General features: G+C 39.7%; 1 protein-coding gene across 7 annotated transcripts in view; it reads right to left on the bottom strand.

Annotated features, from left to right (window-relative positions):
• Positions 1-19,391, bottom strand: part of LOC131127936 (uncharacterized) — a 290,462-nt gene that overhangs the window by 77,301 nt on the left and 193,770 nt on the right. The gene's annotated exons all lie outside the window — the stretch shown is intronic.

Below are 19,391 nucleotides of genomic sequence, written 5' to 3' on the forward strand. Positions count from 1 at the left end.
ATAACATAAAAGGTGGCACGGCGGTCGAGTGGTTAGAATGCAGACCTCACTGCTAGGAGGACCAGGGTTCGATTCCACCCTCGGCCATCTCTGTGTGGAGTTTGCATGTTCTCCCCGTGCATGCGTGGGTTTTCTCCGGGTACTCCGGTTTCCTCCCACATTCCAAAAACATGCTAGGTTAATTGGTGACTCCAGGTTGTCCGTGGGTGTGAATGGTTGTTTGTCTGTGTGTGCCCTGTGGTTGGCTGGCGACCAGTCCAGGGTGTACCCTGCCTCTCGCCCGAAGACAGCTGGGATAGGCTCCAGCACCCCCCGCGACCCTTGTGAGGAAAAAGCGGTAGAAAATGAATGAATGAATGAATAATAACATAAAGGAATATTTGAGTCAATTCATTGAACTCTTCAAAGAGGTCAATCAAGCAATCTCAGAAACTTGGAGTGATGCTGAGCAGGACATGAATTCTGTGCTGGATGGATATCAAGTACAACATCAGGAAGACTGGAAGGAACCTTACATTTAATTATTTCTTAATCTACAAACCTTGACTGTTTGTAACACATCATTGTAAATCCTGATCATTTTGTTATGTTTCTTCATATTTGGTAATATTGAATACAGCAAGTAAACAAATGTATTAGCAATTGATGTGAAATTGAGAGGCGGTAGGATTGAAGAAACTCTGCTTCTTTTTACTTCATTTTGGACATGTGGAATTGTGACTTGTAGAAGTATTAGAATGTAACCTCTATGCATGTAATGAAATAATTGAAACCATACCATTTGAAAAAAATAGAATTGTACTGTTCACACTGGCATGACATGAGATGTCACATAAGAGCAAAACATGAATTTACCTGTAGTGTGCCTCTAATCCCGATTAGGTTTATAGTTACTACCGTTGACCTTCATTCATTCATTCATTTTCTACCGCTTATCCTCATGAGGGTCGCGGGGGTGCTGGAGCCTATCCCAGCTGTCTTCAGGCGAGAGGTAGGGTACACCCTGGACTGGTCGCCAGCCAATCACAGGGCACATATAGACAAACAAACATTCACACTCACATTCATACCTATGGACAATTTGGAGTCGCCAATTAACCTAGCATGTTTTTGGAATGTGGGAGGAAACCGGAGTACCCGGACAAAACCCACGCATGCACTAGAGATGGCCAAGGGTGGAATTGAACTCGGGTCTCCTAGTTGTGAGGCCTGTGCGCCAACCCCTTCCTCACCGCGCAGCCTACAGTTGACATACCATTGACATACCTGTGTGTGAGTGACTGACTCCCTTGCGGGGATGTTTTTTACATGTTATCAATCAATCGACTTTAAACATAAGAGCTGACTTTTTCTTCTCTGTAAAAATATTAGGAGTCAATTTGATACTTTTAACCTTAAATAATGCATAGTATCAGTTTATGTATTCCCCTCCTGACACATTGCTCCACTTTAACTGGCACTGGAGATCTCCAGTGACTGCATGTTGGCGCATTCGCTGGGAAATTAATCTGCACCAGTTGCATAAAAGGCAGCCACGAATATCACTACACTACCAATGCCCCTGGACCGTTTGAGAAAGAGGCACATGCAGCATTTGAGACACACGACACGCAAGATACAAGAAACATAATTGTTTAAAAAATGAGAAGCTACAAACCACATCAGTTCAGGTTATAAACATGAAATGTGACTATAATGTACTTATACATATATATATATATATATATATATATATATATATATATATATATTCCTCTCTTGGGAGACAGTACTTATTTGAGATTAGCCTTGTGAAATGGCACTACAAAGCGGACACTTTTCTACCTCTCTTCTGCAACCTCTTAGCCCTCCTCCCACCATCGCCTTTACCTTCCAGGCTGACACCGCGCAGCTCTTTCATCCCAAAGGTTTCAAAGGTTCTCCTCGCCTTGAATACAAAACACTACTGCCTCCTGAACTTTTGATGGTGACTGAAAAGCAAAAGAAAGTCAGAAATGCTTCTCTATAAAGACATCACAGGCAGAGTTCAGGTGTAGTTCACCTGATATCCATCCATATTCAATAGACTAGAGGTGAGCCATGGACCCCCCTAGATAGCTATTTTCTGCCTTTATCTTGGTACCGAGGAAAGACAGGTCTATCAAAAGTCCATATACAGAGCAGCTAAATCCTACGGCTAACCGGAACATGTTTGCCAAGAGGTTTTACACTGGACATGCCAATATATTGGTTGTTTCCTTTCGTTCTAACATGACCATCTGGGCAGTAGTACTAACACAGATGTACTCCGTGTCTTTTTGTCAATCGAGAAGCAAAGGCTACAAAGGAAAGATAGTATCCACGAGTCAAAGGATAAGTCATTGATTAAAGTGTACTTTTATCAGCTATAATGACAGCCAGAGAAGGACACCCCATTGTCTTGGAGATAGAAAACATACAGTTTAGGGGGTCCATATGCCACACTAATTGTTTATTGACTGTTCACAGCAAGGAGGAAGATAATTAGGGCCATTAACTAGTGTAACTAAGCAGACACAAGTTGTCAATTCCAGATCCCACCAGGCTCGTTCATTCGATTGTAACAAGCTGTGTCAGATAACTGCTGGTTTTCCATGGGAAAACAGCTGGAGAAGCATGGAAATACTTCTTTTCTGTTTTTATTATTCCTCTGCCTCATCCGCTCTTCCTCCTCTCTGTCCTTCTGTTTATTTTTCCGACTACAGACAAGGTCACTGAGCTTTTTTCTTTCTTTTGTTTTTTCTGTCTTATGGATACAAAGACAAGCATTCTTTTGCAGAGACACATCAGTTATTTGTAAGATTTCAAGGAGACTGTTCAAGAAGACCTGTGAGAACACAGGTAAAGGGGAATGGTTTCAGAAGGTTAAATAATACTACATAAGTGTTAACAGCTTAGAGAGATTTTCTCATACTTCGAGGCTGCGGTAGATTCAGGCAGTAAAACAGACACACTTTCAACTTTAAGTGTCTCTACTTGTGCTCTCTCAGTAGTGAATGGAACATTCTCACCAAGGAGATGCTTTTCAATTAACAATATCACATAAGCCTTGGAAAACATTCTTTGCCCTGATTTATGTGAGCTTTTGGAACCCCAGGACAGTCTGATATCTTGATAACCTTAAGTCATTAAAATGTCATCAAGCAACTCAAGTGGATTGACATTGGATCATGCAAACCTCTACTTGTCTCTCAATTCCTTGTTATTATTGTTAGCTATCAGCCATAACAAATTAATACTATTACATTTTCATTCAAAAGTTTTTCTAATTAATTGACACTAACTAATTGACACTAGTACCATCAGTAGCCCCATGTGGGACTAATAAAGTAATATCTTATCATCTTCTCAGTGGATTCAAACGCAGAGCAACAAGATAAAACTTCTATAAACACAACACATCACACCTTCTTCTGCAAGCTCAAATAAGCGCTCATGCATAGAACCTTCAAGCTGTAGTTTTTCTTTGGTATAGTGTTAAATCCCACAAAACTACAGAAAAAGCAGATTTGTCCCATTAGAAACGTTTTGAGCTGAGAGTCAAAGATGATAGTCCACGAAAGTTCCATAGTCACAACTTGCCCCAAAACAAGTTAAACAGAGTGCATGTTCGAGGTTTGACTTATGGAATTTGTATTAAGCAAGTGTCGAAGAGGTGTTGAAAAGGTCTGAGGGGGACATGCCTTTTGCAAGGACGCCCACGGGGTTCTGAGGCTCTGAAGCATATGGGTAAAAACCATCACTTACTCCCAGATGTGACAGGGTCACCACAGCAGCTTTGTTTAGCCTCCCAAGAGACATACAAACACAGCTGGGGATTACATTAGGCCACATAGTATGATCTACAACCAGACCATATTTGATGAGATATTAAAGTGTCAATAGTGTGCAGCATAGATGATTTTGCTTTACACACAGCAGAGGCTCTTTTTGACGACTGGAAAAGGCCCTCCCATTATTCCATTAGTGGTGCATTGACACTTTACATGCCATGAGTTCATGTAAAACACCCATATTTTTGTGTTGTTTGTGTTTATGCTTTATATATTTTGGCTAAACATATATGTCTCAAAAGGTTTTCCCCCTTTTTTTGGTGAGAATGGATATTTTGATGAAACCTACCTATGTTTACTGCTGATGACTAAAGAATGAGAAATGTAGAAACAAACAAAGTCTAATCTTCCTTTTGGTATAAACCATATCCAAGAACACAATATTCCCGACACGGAGAGGGAGAGCTTTTGAATGAGTTAATTAAAGATTTTTGCATTTTAGTGTTGACCCTGGAACTAATTATTTCTTTGTATGGGAAATTTAGTTTTGAATTCCAAAGAAATCAGAACCTGGAATACATTGAGTTAGGTTTCACTGTAAATGAAAACACATGGCAAACTAACTTAGCATCTGCCAAATTATGATGTTTTACTTTATGAAAAAGGACACTGCCTTCTGACAAAAACAACTTTTCTCCTCACTGTGGCCCCCGAGCCTTTCTTCATGGGTTGAGGAGTAGGGAGACTCTTGAATTTGCATAACAGCAAAGGGCAATCAATGGAAGAAGGGGGGCCCTTTGTCAAGAATGGTCAATGGAAGCAGGGACCGCAAGCCTGGAGCTCCTGTGTCAAAAGTGCTTATTTGGGGTGCCACTCGGACCTGGCAGAGCCTCAAGAAGTGGGGCAAGGGGTTAAACTAGCTAACAACATGAAATGTCACCTCCACCCTACACTTTTTACATCATGGGACACACGTAAAAGGCTTACATCTAGTTTTGTTGGTAATAATACTACTTATCCTTCTTTTATTTAGCAGACAGTGCGATTTGTTGCAAATTACAAATACAATAATAAACATTGCAAAATTTGACTGCTAAATCAAAATGGAGCATGTTTTTTGTATTTGTAATTACATCATTTTATAATGGCAAATATTGTATACGAGTACATTAGCTTGTGCTCAAATGTTCCATGAATATGCGGGATAACAACACATTGCTTAACATTTTAATGATGCTTAGCTCATTTCCAACAGGCTCATTTGTATTTAAAAAAATGTGACATAGTTGGCTTAAAGCAGACCTGTGTGTCAAAGAGGCAGCTGGCGAATGTTGATGTTGACGCTGAAAGTGTGTCTCCTTGCTCAGTTTCCTCCCTTTTTGAATTCTTGAATAATGCTACTCATTTAAAAGTTGGCATTTTCATCCATTATGGATCAATATCATATTTGATTTTGTTTGTTCTGTGCCAAGTGTCAATGTGCACAAGTCAAAGGGAAGCAGCCCTTTGTTTCATCCTGTTAATAAACACTAACGCTTTGAATATTTCATCTTCTGCACCACAGACCCTCAGAGACGCCTTTGTGTTTAACACACGGTGTCTGAGAACTTCCCAACACTTTCTCTCTCGCTCTGTGCCCATCCACCACCCAGCAGCCCCATCCAATCTTTTGGGTTTGTTTGCAACTCAACTGTCTGCACAGGACTGTGTTCTGTAACTTATTTAACAAGGGTTCATTCTCATGAAAGCATTTCTACCCGCAGGACCGACCGAGGCTTTGACTCGACTTTGTGTACGTGAATTAATAAATTAACCATTCTGTCACAATCTGAAGCAAAGTTTAAATTATTAACAAAGGCCAATGCATAATTCCATTAACCATGGTTAAAGCAGGGCGATGAATTTTTTTTTTTTGCTGTTTCACATCAGCTGATTAAAGCTGTAAATCTCTTTGTAAGGCATGTAACCGCCATTACTGACTCAACAGTTCATGTTACAGTGTTGAAGTCAGTGTTATTTTCAAAATAGTATTTGAGAGGACCTATGGGAATCAAGTTGAAACATTGTGGGGATATCCACCCATCTATGCCGCTTATCCATACTAGGGTCGTGGGTATGCTGGAGTCTATCCCAGCTTTCTTTGGGGCGAAAGACGGGGTACACCCTGGACTGGTCGCCAGCCAATCGCAGGGCACATATAGACAAACAACCATTCATACCTATGGACAATTTGGAGTCGCCAATTAAACTAACATGCATGTTTTTGGAATGTGGGAGAAAACCGGAGTATCGGAGAAATGCACAGGGAGATGCAAACCCGGAGATTCAAACCCAGGTCTTCCCGATCTCTTGACCATGCAACCTGAGAATAAAGTCATACAAAAAAATGGAAATAATTAAAAAAATAAAATGAAAACAGTTTTCATATTAGACTTTAGCGTAGTGCAACCACGGTTAGCATCATGAATTTGTTCCAAAAGGTCTGACTCAAACCAAAACCCACCCTAACCGAATTCATTTTTCCGATGAGAAATAATGTAAATCCAATTAACCTGTTTGAGAAAGCAAAAAAAAAAAAAAAACACAAGGCATGCTATATAATTTCAATTGAATATGAAAGGACGGATAGGGATAAATGAACATTTACCCTGTAATGATTGTTGACAAAGATGGCAATCTTGATGGTTATGGTAATGGTTTAATTTTATTTTAACATGCATCAGGTTACAATGGAATGCATCACATAATCAATTCACAGTTCCACATGTCCAAAAGGAGTAGGATAAAGCAAATATTATTAAATCCTTGTTCTCACATACTGTATAAATGTTTCAAGTTTAGTTCTTTCCTGAGATCGTATCTCTCCTCTCTTGTAAGAAGTATTGTATGTCGCAGTGAAAACCCAGGTAACTTTTGATGGTAAATTTTCAACGTGAACATCCACAGTATGGGTTTTACAAACAATGTTAAGTCACATCAACTTAATCATCAAAATGGGCAGGTTAATGTAATTGTGCAACTGTCATTTGTTGGGTTTGTTCGATCATAAATGAGAAGAATCTGTATCTAAGTCTCACATGCATGTATTTACCATATACCTGTATGGGAAATATGACATTTGTTAAAATTATATTCATCTTTAAAATACTTTCTTGTGATAATGTATATTCATTCTCATATTTTGAGTTTTTTTGTTATGGGATGACTGACTTTTGTTTTTGTAGGGTCACTTTTTGTCAAAAAAAAAGATTTCTGTTTCATAAGCCACTGAATATTTTATTATTGTAACATTATGACTTTCTCCTTTCATGTCGTTGCTTCTTGTAATAGTGTGACTTTGTTCTCGTATTATTACAAGTTTTCTCGTTAAATGTATTTGTCTTGAAAAATACAACTTTTTCCCAAATATTAAGTAATATATAATATAATCTATTATAAATAAATATCTTATCATACCGCCATGTGATCCATGTAATATTACAGCGGTGATTCTCATGAGATTGATTTTTTTCACAAAATTTGCCACTTTTGTTTTTCTCTTTAATGTGGTCTTGATACTCAATAGTTTTTCAACAATTTGACGTTGTGAATAAAGGCAACATCAGTTATCGTAATATAAATCATGAATTTATTGTCAATCTGTGAAAAATGGGGCAAATAGATAATCAAATCAGTGGGTGAAGCAAAGCAACAAAATTATTGAAAGCACTGTGATTGTATAGCTCAGGGTTTGTGCAAGAAGATAAAAGAATATTGATGTATTTTGTGTGTGTGTGTGTGTGTGTGTGTGTCCCCTCTGGCTTCCCTTTTACTTGATGTGAGGATGCCACATTAACTCGGAAAATCTCTCTGCTTCATTCACACCCCCCACTTCATTGGCTCCACCCAGATGAACATTCAAAGCTCCACTGCCATATGTCTCAGCTGAGACAAAAGTGCCTCATTGGGCCTTTTTTTTTTGTCTCACAGTGTTTTCCCTCCACTCACATGCCTTGGCCATGGTCGCTGAGCTAACCCAATTAACAGAAAACCAATGGCTCCCCCAGGTCAGATAAAGACACTGCCTCCCAACACACACACATTTATGCATATGCAGTATATATACACACACATAGTGCTCTCTGGTGCCCCTGCTGACCTTTTCTGAAACCTAAGATGATAACAGCTGTTCACCATCCACTTACATCCATATGAACAATGACAACAGTGGTCTTAGTAGTAGTTAGGAGCTACATATCGCGATGACTTTACTGTGACCTGCTTGTGAACATCAGAACCAACATCCCTGTGATAGGTACTTTATCTTTTCAGTTGTTTAAAATGCTTTTAATCTGAAAAAAATAGTCTTGAGCTGAAGAAGTTAAACTAAAGTTAAAGCTGAGATTTACCCTGCCCCCAGTGTCAGTCAGCCAATGTGTGACCAATACACGATCACGGTCACAAGTGGTCCTGAGAGGGAGCAAGACAGAGAAAGTGAGAGAGCGCAGAGGCCACAAAAACAGGATGACTTGTAGAGCCACAAACACATCAATCAAGCACCCCCCCATACACACACACACACACATCCAAACCCGGCTGTCTCAATTAACCCATGCTTAATCTTGGACCTCCCGTAGCAACTTCTAAAAGGGATCTGGGTAGAACGGGAGATGGTATCTGCCAGGAAGATTACAGTGCGACAGGCAGATCAAAGAGGGCCGGACTTTGGGCCCCAGCGATTAGCGGTAATTAAATAAAGTATGTCTGTTTAAACTTCATTAGCAGCTGGGCGTTTGCTCCACCAGAGTGGGCACAACTCAACCATCCTTAATTAAAAGATAATCCACAGGATCGCCCCCTAATCTCCTTCCAAAATATGCTCTCTATCCCCCCTCCTACACTCCATGCAGGTTTTTAGTCCATGGCTACTAGAGAGACAGACCGGTGGGTGGAGGTGAGCACTAAAGCTGCCAAAAGCCTGAATGGCAGCAGCCAGGCGAGTGGGTGACTCTCCTCTCTCTCCTCTCCAACCCACCCGACCTGGAGAAAAGTCGAGAGGGGACCAAAAAAAAGGAAAAACTGCCCCCGATAACATCAATTTAGCATGCCATTATCTCCAATGCTGGAAAACTACACTCCGGCAAAGTCTGACATAAATCTTGGAGAGCTGGGGGGACATTGAATATGCATGAGCTGAAACAGATACGACACTGCTGGCACATTAATATTCTTGTCACTGGAGGTTTTCAAACTTTCAAGTCGACGACTTGAGCGAATCCAGTCTGGAGTTTCCATAAAAAAGGGGGCAAAAGACTATTATACATAATTAAATACTGACAAGCTTCTGAACTTTGAGAGTAAAAATTAAAATAAAAAAAAGACAAATAAAAAAGAAAAATGTTTCCGGAGGTTCCATAGACTTTAGATGAATCCACAGTTTGAATATGAGGTGAAGGTGTTTGCATCCAATGCATTCTTAATCTAACTCAGTGTCTTGATATTCAAGGCAAGAGAGCATATGCTCAACACTTAAGGTTTTTTGCCAAAAATAATGCCATTTAAAAGCATCTGTGTGTGTGTGTGTGTGTGTGTGTGTGTGTGTGTGTGTGTGTGGGAGAGCCCGGGAACAGCGCTGCTATTTTAGAAACCAGACACATACATAGTTAAGTTGTCAAAGTCACTCAACTATACATGTAAGTAAGTGAAGCATGGAGGGCTGACAGAGTCGGCTGCTGTTTTTTTTTTTTACAGTGTGCCAGTAAATGAGCAGTGTTTGATCTATAAATGGTCAATTTAATAGTCATAAATTTTCAAAGTCCTTATTTAGACCACTCAAAATATCCAATCATTGTTCTCTTTTCTTATTGTGTATCATTCAATATATAAGATTGAGTATTGATGTCCTATTTGTGTCAAATACAACTCACTTTAGAATGATTTAACTTCCCTAATCTTGCACTTTTGGAGAAAGCAGATTAGTTATCCTCAGTGTCTCTCACTTTGCTTATATTTATGTCTCACAGTTTTAGGACCCCGGGCAAACCAAAACAAACTGATCCTTCCTTCATTTCCCCCTTTTTGCTCTCTCACAAACTGCTACCTCACACCCTTGCCCCTCTATGCCCTCTTTAAAGACAACAACGTACCACAAGTAAAAACTCTCAAAAATAAATATTCACACTCATATAAACAAATCAGTTTAATCAAACTCGTCAACAAGTTCTCAAATATGCCCAATCCCATTCTGTTTTGTTCAACTACAGCCTGGAGAAATGATCCAAAATGTCAAAAATGTTTTATATTAACAACTCGATAGGAGAGGCTGAACTTTTTGAGTAAAGAATGAAAAGGTGGATCATGAAAGAGATGGCACGTGATGTAGCAGTGATCCATGACACAGTCTGCACTCAGAGACAGAACAAGTCAAAGATGAAAAATGTGGTACATTCCATGACTCACTTTGGAGTATCAGACAAAAATATAGTCAAAATATTCAGATATTATAAGTATGTTGGCTTTTCAGCAACAGTGCTCTGGGACCGCTCTGTTTGTACCTTTACTCAATACATTCATACATCTCAATGTTTGAAATGTAGTATATTTGATGCTCTTTTACATCATATACCCAAGCATGATGAAAAATATTATTTATTTCCACAATTGTTTGATAATATTAGGAATATGATATAAAAATGATTACATGTAAATAATGGATCTTGTAACACCTCCTTATAGTCCAGCTAAAGGAAACCCATCTAGTCCACAGTTACTTTAAACTCAGTTTGGCTCGTGTATGAATAATTTGGGCTTCACATTATGCACTGGAAAGGGTTTAGTGCAGAGTTCATGCATTAATGCTGCACAGTCTTTTGCTGTGGCTAAATGATCAATCACATCATGAGGCGTCTCAGTAAGTGTCAACTGCCATTTGGCTGATCATGTTATGTGAAATTGAATCCAAACCAATAGCTTGCCATATTAAAAGCAAAGACACAAATAGGCACCCCATCAATTATGCGAAAAATGCAACAAGCCCAGCACATAAATACTAAGCTGAGTAGTGTACATACAGTAACAAATTAGTTTAAAAGGTGGTGATCAATCACAACAGATGATGTGGTAAAGCGCTCGAGGAGGAATATAATGGCTCAGCCAATGATGTACAATTGGAATTCCAATTGATTTACAAAAGATCTCTCCTGCACTCCCTGTGCTATTAAACAATAAGTAACATCTGACGACACGGGCAAACACAATGCAACACTGATACTGCCATCATAGTTGACAGAGCTTCACTTCAGGAAAATTACATTTGTCACGTTTACGTCTTCAAGGAAAAATTATCGTGACCTGCGATTGTCATCCAGCGGCGTTGTGACAGCTGTATCAACTCAGATGAGGTTACTATGGTCACTGCAGAGGTGTATGCTATCGAGCAAACGATGAGTGTTGGGAGGGGGTCAGCGGGCTACGGAGAGATTACATCTTCAACATTGTTAACAGACATATTTCAAGAATTGATCCAGCCTACATAACAAAGCTGGGGGGCAGACACAGAGCCTGACCTTGACCATCTCTAAAGAAGACACACAATAAATAAATACAAACTTGTCCCTTTGACAAGAGCAATCTGTAAGCCCCCCCCATTCCCTCCACTATGCCCCCATCGCTTCCTCCCATCACTTCACTTCACACTTCATCGTTTGTGTGGAGTACCTTTACACCTTAAGGTTATTCATCATTCACAACAATATATCTCCATTGCCATCTCTTCTTGTTTTTTTTTCTTCAACTTTTACCGTCAACAAATTCATTTGCTTTTGACAGGGCTCAGCCTGTTTGTTGTGACAATGGGCATTGTGTAAGGCCACTTCAATGACACTGGGAGACAGACGTTTAAAACCTACCAGGACAGAGCTTTAGCCAGAGTTTGGTAGTGTAAAGAGAAGCAATAGTCGAGGTGAGACTGAGGGGAGTCAAGAGGTGTCCAAGGACAGCTCTTCCTTGTCACACCATTTCAACTGGCTGGGCTGATATCAGTTTTCTTCCTTAAGGTGTTTTTTTTTTTTTTTTTTTTTAGAAAAGCCCCTGGGCAAGATGCTTAGGCCAGGTCTTTCAACACAAGGGAAAAACTTATCCAAGATCTCGGGCTCCTCCAGGTTCATTTCCCCCCACTTGTTACCTTAATTTAGCGACAAAGCCGGATCCTGTCGGTGTCAGCAAGCTTGGTGAATGGGAAAATGTCACAGAGTTATAATGGCGCAGAGGAATTGTCAAGCATCTTATATCATACATGGCAGCTGCACAGCAAGATAATAGATTTATTTTAGGAGTGTCTGAGCCCTACACGACAATATTGCTTTCTCTTTCACACATCGCATTCGCACCAGATTGTCATCTCACACCACTCACACACACATTTAGTGTACAATTTGAGGAAGAAGGCGTTACTGTCGACATGCACGTCTGAATTCGGTACAATTTTTAAGTGATTAGTTTATATAATATATGCACTGGATGCAAATGTTTTAGATTGATCAGGACTGAACACAATTTTTGAGCAAATATGTCCGAAAGCATTGAAGGCATAATGAAACAACGGAAAAATAAGAAAGGAAGAATGGAAAAAAAATATTTAAGCCCAATGAGTTTGTTTCCTGTTCGAGCGGTGCATTGCGGAAGAATACACTATGTGCTCAATATTGACCGCCCTTGTTTTAAATGCTTGATTGTCGCGACCATCATCATCACTGCGGTCATATTGTAACATGATGAGGATGACCAAAATGTGGCATTTCAACCAATGATTTATTGCAAAAACATATTTGGCAACTTTAGGCCAAACCATGCCAAAACAACATCAGCGAATCTTTGTCACATGCAGCTATCCTTTTCCTGCACCCACTCACACAAACACACATATCACATTCAAAGATACTTGCAGTCTTACTCACAAAACTCTTGAACACTACAGTACCCATAACTGCCAGGTTGCTGATCCTTTTAAAATGACTGTCATGTTTAAACACTGTAGTGGTCTTATTGTTAAGATTGAAAGGTGTTTTGGCTTTTACTTTTAATACTGCATTACATGTCCTTAATGTGCTCTGTGTACAGTGTGAGTGATTTAGGAGGTCATTTTTGCTATAATTTGGTAATGTAAATAGTTTTATTTCATTTGAACATGCATCAGATTACAATTGAGTGCATCACATAATCAGTTCACAGTTCCACATGTCCAAAAGGAGTAGGAAGAAGCAAAGCTTATTAAATCCTACCCCTCCATCTGGTACTTTTACAATCAGAAACTGTTACATTTCTTCACTTCCTGCCTTTCTTATATAATTTAAGTTTGATTTATTTAAATGTTTTTGTCACGTACCAAAGTACGGGGTGACATGACCATATAATGACATAATGGGTACCATAGTAACCGTCAGGACGTAGATATACACAGTGTCAAAAAACGGTAAAATTAAAAATTAAAAGTCAGCCGTGACCATTGTGCGGACAAGTGGTACAGAAAATGGTTGGACGGAAATAAGTCTGTAAAAATGTAAATACAATTACTTAACTAAATATCAAACATAATAACAAATCACAATAACACAATTATGGTAACCCCCAAGGAAAATGAGCAGAAATGCTGAGAAGGTTGGTTGGGTAACAATGTATGAGTCTTTCTATGTCCCAGAGAAATATGTCTTGCGGACAAGATATGAGAGACAATAGACTGCTCGGCAATCGGCTACACTTTACATGAACATATGCTCCCATCAAGAACTACCAGAGCAGAGCATATCTTCTCTGATACGTGTGCATGTAGAGAGTAGACAGCAATTAGGCAGAGTGACAGCCCTGCTGCATTGTAATCCACGCATTTGCTGAGAAATGTGAGGTGAATATGAATGCATATGTGTTACATTTCATAGACATGTGATCTTGCCTGCAGAAACAGGTAGAGATTATTTGAATCATCCATTTTGTTAATGAACAGCACTCCGTCTACTGGCATGTGAGAACTGGATTATTTTACCGTAGCTTGTACAATACAATTGCTGGCTTCCAATGATGTTGCGATGATCAATGAAAATATCACTTTCATATTGTTGAGATGCTGCCCATCAAAGGGTTTGGGCCTTAAAATGCACATGCCACACACCCAAGTTGAGATTCAATAAAATATATTAATGGCATGATCAAATCCATCAAATTTGTGAGGCATTAAAAGGATTTTCCCCATCACAGTGAAGGACAGAACCAAAAAGGTCATTGGCTTGTTGCTGCAATTGAGACATCCTAATAAAATGAACAGCATTATTATGATGGTCCGCTGACTGCGGTCCAATCTTCTCAGTGTTCCACATAGTTACTGATGCTGTACATCTTGATAGGGGTAGATGCCAGGAATTCCGTGCCGCCTACTGACATTCCATGGTAGCTAGCACATATTGGTATCTATAATGTCACCCAGCTGCTGAAGATGAATTTATATGTTATGCAAAGGAATTATGAACATGCCATATTGTCAAACACATAGCTGGATGCGTTGTAACCCTTACTCCGAACATTACAAGAAATGCACACTAGTTACACTGACTTGTATGGAAAAGCCAGTCCAATATAGTACCGTATGGCATAAATTGTTAAATTGGTGCTAGCTAGTCTGCATTTAATGAGTGCAACGAGCAACACTTGCCTTTAAGGGCATAAGGACCTTCGCTGGGGGTACAATGCAGCTGACACAGAAGCAGGAAAATGAGCAAGACAAAAGTCTATTCAAGCCTGGGCACCACCTAAAGGCTTGCCCATCCCCCTTGTAAGACGCAAAAAAGAAGGCAAAAAAGCGGAATAAAATTCAGCGAGTAAGGAAATGAAAGGAAGAAAAGCTGCATTGGTCTCCATTGCGTCCATCGAATGGGATGTCTGACAGCTGGCTGTAATAAGAGTTGTCTTCTTTAGCTTTTGTCTAAGGGTCTGTCTCAAAAGCATTATGCACACTAACTAACCCGTCACTTAACACAAATAGATTGTGCTGAATTTTAGCATTTAAAAACACATAATCTCATTTGGTTTGGTACACGTGTGTACGTAAGACAGCGGAACACTTACACTTGCCACCTTCGCATGGCCAGGTCATTGTGTCAGTCCTCCCTTGCTGCAGCTGCTGCTTATGTCCGTGGCTGGCGTGGTCAAACCGTTTGCTCGCAATACAGTGATGGAAACTACTGCACCAATTCCAGTGCTGTTTGTGCTAGTAACCATCCACTCAGCTGTGAGTCAAACTTTGGTTTTAAACAATTATACATATTATCCAATTGTGCAGCCTCGCGAATGGTTCCATTCAAAAGCATATCAGGCGACACCTACAAAAATGGTCTGTGTGACCCATTTAATGGCCATATTTGAAAAACAGTCATAGTGGCAATGTAGTTTTAAATTTGGGTTTGTAACTCCATTGAGGTGAATGAAATTGTTGAAGATTGAATTGAAAGGTTGATAATTATGCCTCAATATTTATTGAATTATATTGATACTTAAAGTGCACTTATAAACTGCACTGCTTCACGTTCTGATCTTGGTCAAAGTGACTTGCATTGAACACATTCATATTGATAATGCTGTACAAAATATAGCATGAATTGTTTAATGAAGTTATTTGATATCACTAACGAAATGTCTTTTGTAATATTTATGTATTTTTTTTATAATTACTCAGCTAATTTGAATGCACCACATGGATCTCCACCAGATACATTTATTTTTATATTCCTATTACGACTTGGTGCTTTTTTTGGTCTTATATGGTGCTACGTGTGTGTAGCAGAACTGTACTTTGCTTGTGTCAACGTGACAAAGGTTGAAGTGAGCAAGCACAGACACAGCACTCGATGAGATGGTAGTAAAGGCTTGCGAGGCAATTTATTGCCATTATTTATTGTTATTTATTATTATTTATTAGCGATTTATTAGTGTTTGTGCTTGAACTGCTGTGTTTGTCAAAGACGACAGAATGATGTTCGTCGTTGAAGTCGCCAGACAAAGAAAAGTGGATGTAAAAGGCAGCTTACGTGTGTGTATGTCTCTGTAAGAGTGTTTGGAAGTGAAGTATAAGCTGTCCTAGATCTGTAAACTACTGAGCGGTGTAAAACTTCCTGTAACCAATATGTCCGGCCATCAAAACAAAAGCATGGCAGTAAAACATGCGGGCTTCGCCACATATTCAGTCCACACTTTTCACTCTGAAAACTTGCTTGCTACTCAGGTCACACTCTCTCATTTAAAAAAGAAAAAAGACCCAGTTTCACCTCTGTTCACACATAGTTCACCATAATACGGGGTTAGCTATGTGCAAACCTGCAAAACAGCAGCATGTACAGGTAACGTGCTATGGAATAAATGATTACCTGGGCAACTAAATATGTGTAAGCAGGATTGTGTTCGTCATTGTTTTGTATGTTGTTACCGCTTGTTGTCTCTTGTCATCCACTGAGTTAATTTGAAAATTGTAAAGAATACATCGTGTTAATTTCATTTACAGTCCGGGGTACATTTTATTTAGATTTTTATTTTATTTTCAAGGTGGGAGCAGTGCGCAATCGTGTAGTGTAGCTTAGAGGGGAGTCTCCCACATCAGACAGGACCCCAGGTGCAGGCTATACAATGAAGCCCCAGAGACGACTGGGTATAAGATGCTGGCAGGGAGGGCATACATGGAGTGGAACAACCAGGTAGCAGGAATAGTTTGCCAGAACATCTGTACCAAATATGGACTGGGGATCTTAGAATCAAGATGGCAGATACCACCAAAAGTGGACTTCTGGTCATAGCCACCAAGCCTGACATGAATAAATACATACATGAATAAATAAATAAACAAAAGTTGAAGGGGGACAAATGATTTTGCACTGACTTTCACGTGATTATTGTATCTATGTAGAAAAAAAAATCCCTTACAAGTTCAAGTCAAGTGGAATGCTGCCTGCACTGGCTTCTTGTCTCTGACAATTATGACTCTTTAGCAGTTCATAAATCTAAGATGTTTGTTGAAAGGACGAGCTGGGTCAAATGTCAGCAAGACTTGTCATCTTACCACATGACATCTCAAGGTTACGTCAGATAGACTTCACACTCTCTTATCTTTTATTATTTCAAAACTATACAATATCACTCCCTACCACATGTCATGTCATTACACCATGTCCCCCCGACTCATTCTTTTTCATTATAGCAACCTTACCCATTTTGCCTTCTAACCTTTGGACTACAGACCCACTGGGGCCTCACCCATCCTCATTATCCACTTTTTGGTGGGAATTCTTTCCCTCCAAGGAATTGGATGTGAAATACCCTTAAACAGGGGGAAAATAGAGTAGATACACCAAATGACATCAAAACCCAAACTAAATGCCTACAGTGAAAATTTGGGAACACACTGGGAGCACATCATCCACTAATTACCGCATTTTAAAGGATTTCTCACTTTTTCTTTTTTTAACCCCTTCTTCATTTCCCCTTTTCACGCTTCCATTTTGTTTAGCAAATAGCTTTCCATAATCCTCACTGAATCAATTTTTCGTGTCAAAATGAATAAATTAACTTGCTTTATTTTGGAATAAACCCTTAATACAGGAATGGTTGGTAATTAATTTCTTGTAATTGCCCACCGGGATTGGTGTCAGGAAGATCCCCTCAATGGAAGCGTGGTGCATTTACATAAATGCGGCGCCATACTGTGGTACAGTGTGATTTTGAGAAAAAAAATAAGGCTGGTCTAGAAAGGGGCTAGTATTAAGGGTTGGAATAAGTGACTTTACCAAGTCTAAATTATGAAAAGTTGCACAGGTCCCACTCTTGCACATCTAATGCAGTCACATTATGTCATGACTATGTGTGCTACAAAAACACACTTTTGTGTATTATAAACTCATGTTGAGCTTGCTTATATTGGTTCTTACTTGAACCTAAGCCTAAGCCTGAGCTTATGGGGCCTAACATGCTTCTGTAGGTGTAATACCCATAGCATGCTGTTTAACATTTCTAATTTGTCATTTCCAGTGGAAGATCGGTTGAGCAGACCAAATTTCCTTCACTGGGCTAAGCTTCTTATGTTCACTTGTACATATTGAAGGATTGGAATGATCTCAGTCTATAATAGTCACACTGTACTGGCTTCTTAACAAAACATATGAGGGGGGGTGCAGCCTTGTAACCCCACCTTGCATGGTACTCCAAAACTTGAACAACATTATTAACATCCATCTTCTTCTGGGCTAGTTTAGGTGTCTTGTCGGTCTATGTGTGCTCTATATTTAAAGACGAGAATGACTTTGTTGCAATGCTGGGCAAGGTGGCAGAATGTTGGCTGCTAAGTGTGTCAACCCCAGCTGAAGAAGGGGCACAACGGGAGCATTTCTATTCCCCTCCTCCAGCCTTGCAACCCCACCCCCAACCCCCTTCTCTCCCTCACACCCACTCCAACATCACACATGAAATGAGGGCATGCCCCCAGTGAACACCAAGCTGCCGTTAGTGGGCCTGGAAGGCCTTGACTTAACAAGAAATTGAGAGGAATAGCTGTAACACATAACGAGGCACAAACCTCCATTGGTGCACCTATTTAAGATGATGTGATGATAACTGTGGTGTGATCTTCATGGGGTTATTCAGTATTTGACATTAGATTACCTTCACACTTTTTCCCCCTGTTCAGCTCCATTTGATATACATATCCTGTTCAGGGTCACAAGTGAGCTGAAATCTGTCCAGACTGACTTGGGTTAAAAAATGGACATCACTGCAATAGTTACTAGTCAGTCATGGGGCGGTTGTGAAGTGATACGCAAGACAAAATCTGCGTGAAAGTCCTTCATGTCCTTTAAACACACAAATATATCTCTAAATCTCACCAGCTTTGGTTATAATTCACACTGCTTGACTGTGCTCTTTTAGTTGTTAAGATGATAAGTTGCAGCGGTTCACTCATTGATTTTGTGGGTGACAAAAAACCCTTGCAGGTCTCGGAGAGTCTGTACGTTTTGAGTGCTTTGGTCGGCAAATGGGTTCCCCATGGCCCTGAGTAGCCTTAGTACAGTGATTTTTAGAGTTGTGTACTCTTGCCAGAAGTCTGCGAGGCTTACATTTTAAAATAGAACATTTGTGCAACAATATTTTCAAACTCAACAAAAATCGACTTCAAACACAGTATTGCACTTTTTAGAGGATTCCTACAGTTTTCCCTGTATGGTGTTACTGGAAGTGGAGATAAATCATGCGTGCTTCTCCCATTTATTGCAAATGATGATTAAAAATCTCAGGAGAAACAAAAAATCCCAAACATGTAACGCTAAATCCCAAATTAACAACATATGTTGCTTACTGTGTAGACTCGACAAAGCACAGAAGCCTGAAGTTATGCTGTGGTTGTGCATCATCAAAAAAAGGTACTAAGATTGATGTGTAGTTTAGCCATGTCTGACTATTGTGGTGCAACTGTGCCTTCAAACACCTAAATAGAGACACTCCATCAGGATCAGGGTTTGAAGTTGAGAAATAAAGTGAGGTCCAAAGTGAATCAATACGTTGGCTGTAGACGGGTGGCCACCTGCCAAAGAAACTGGC

This window comes from Doryrhamphus excisus, linkage group LG3 (assembly GCF_037039965.1).
Source record: "Doryrhamphus excisus strain RoL-2023G ecotype Guam linkage group LG3, RoL_Dexc_Guam_v1.1, whole genome shotgun sequence".
NCBI classification, from domain to species: domain Eukaryota; kingdom Metazoa; phylum Chordata; class Actinopteri; order Syngnathiformes; family Syngnathidae; genus Doryrhamphus; species Doryrhamphus excisus.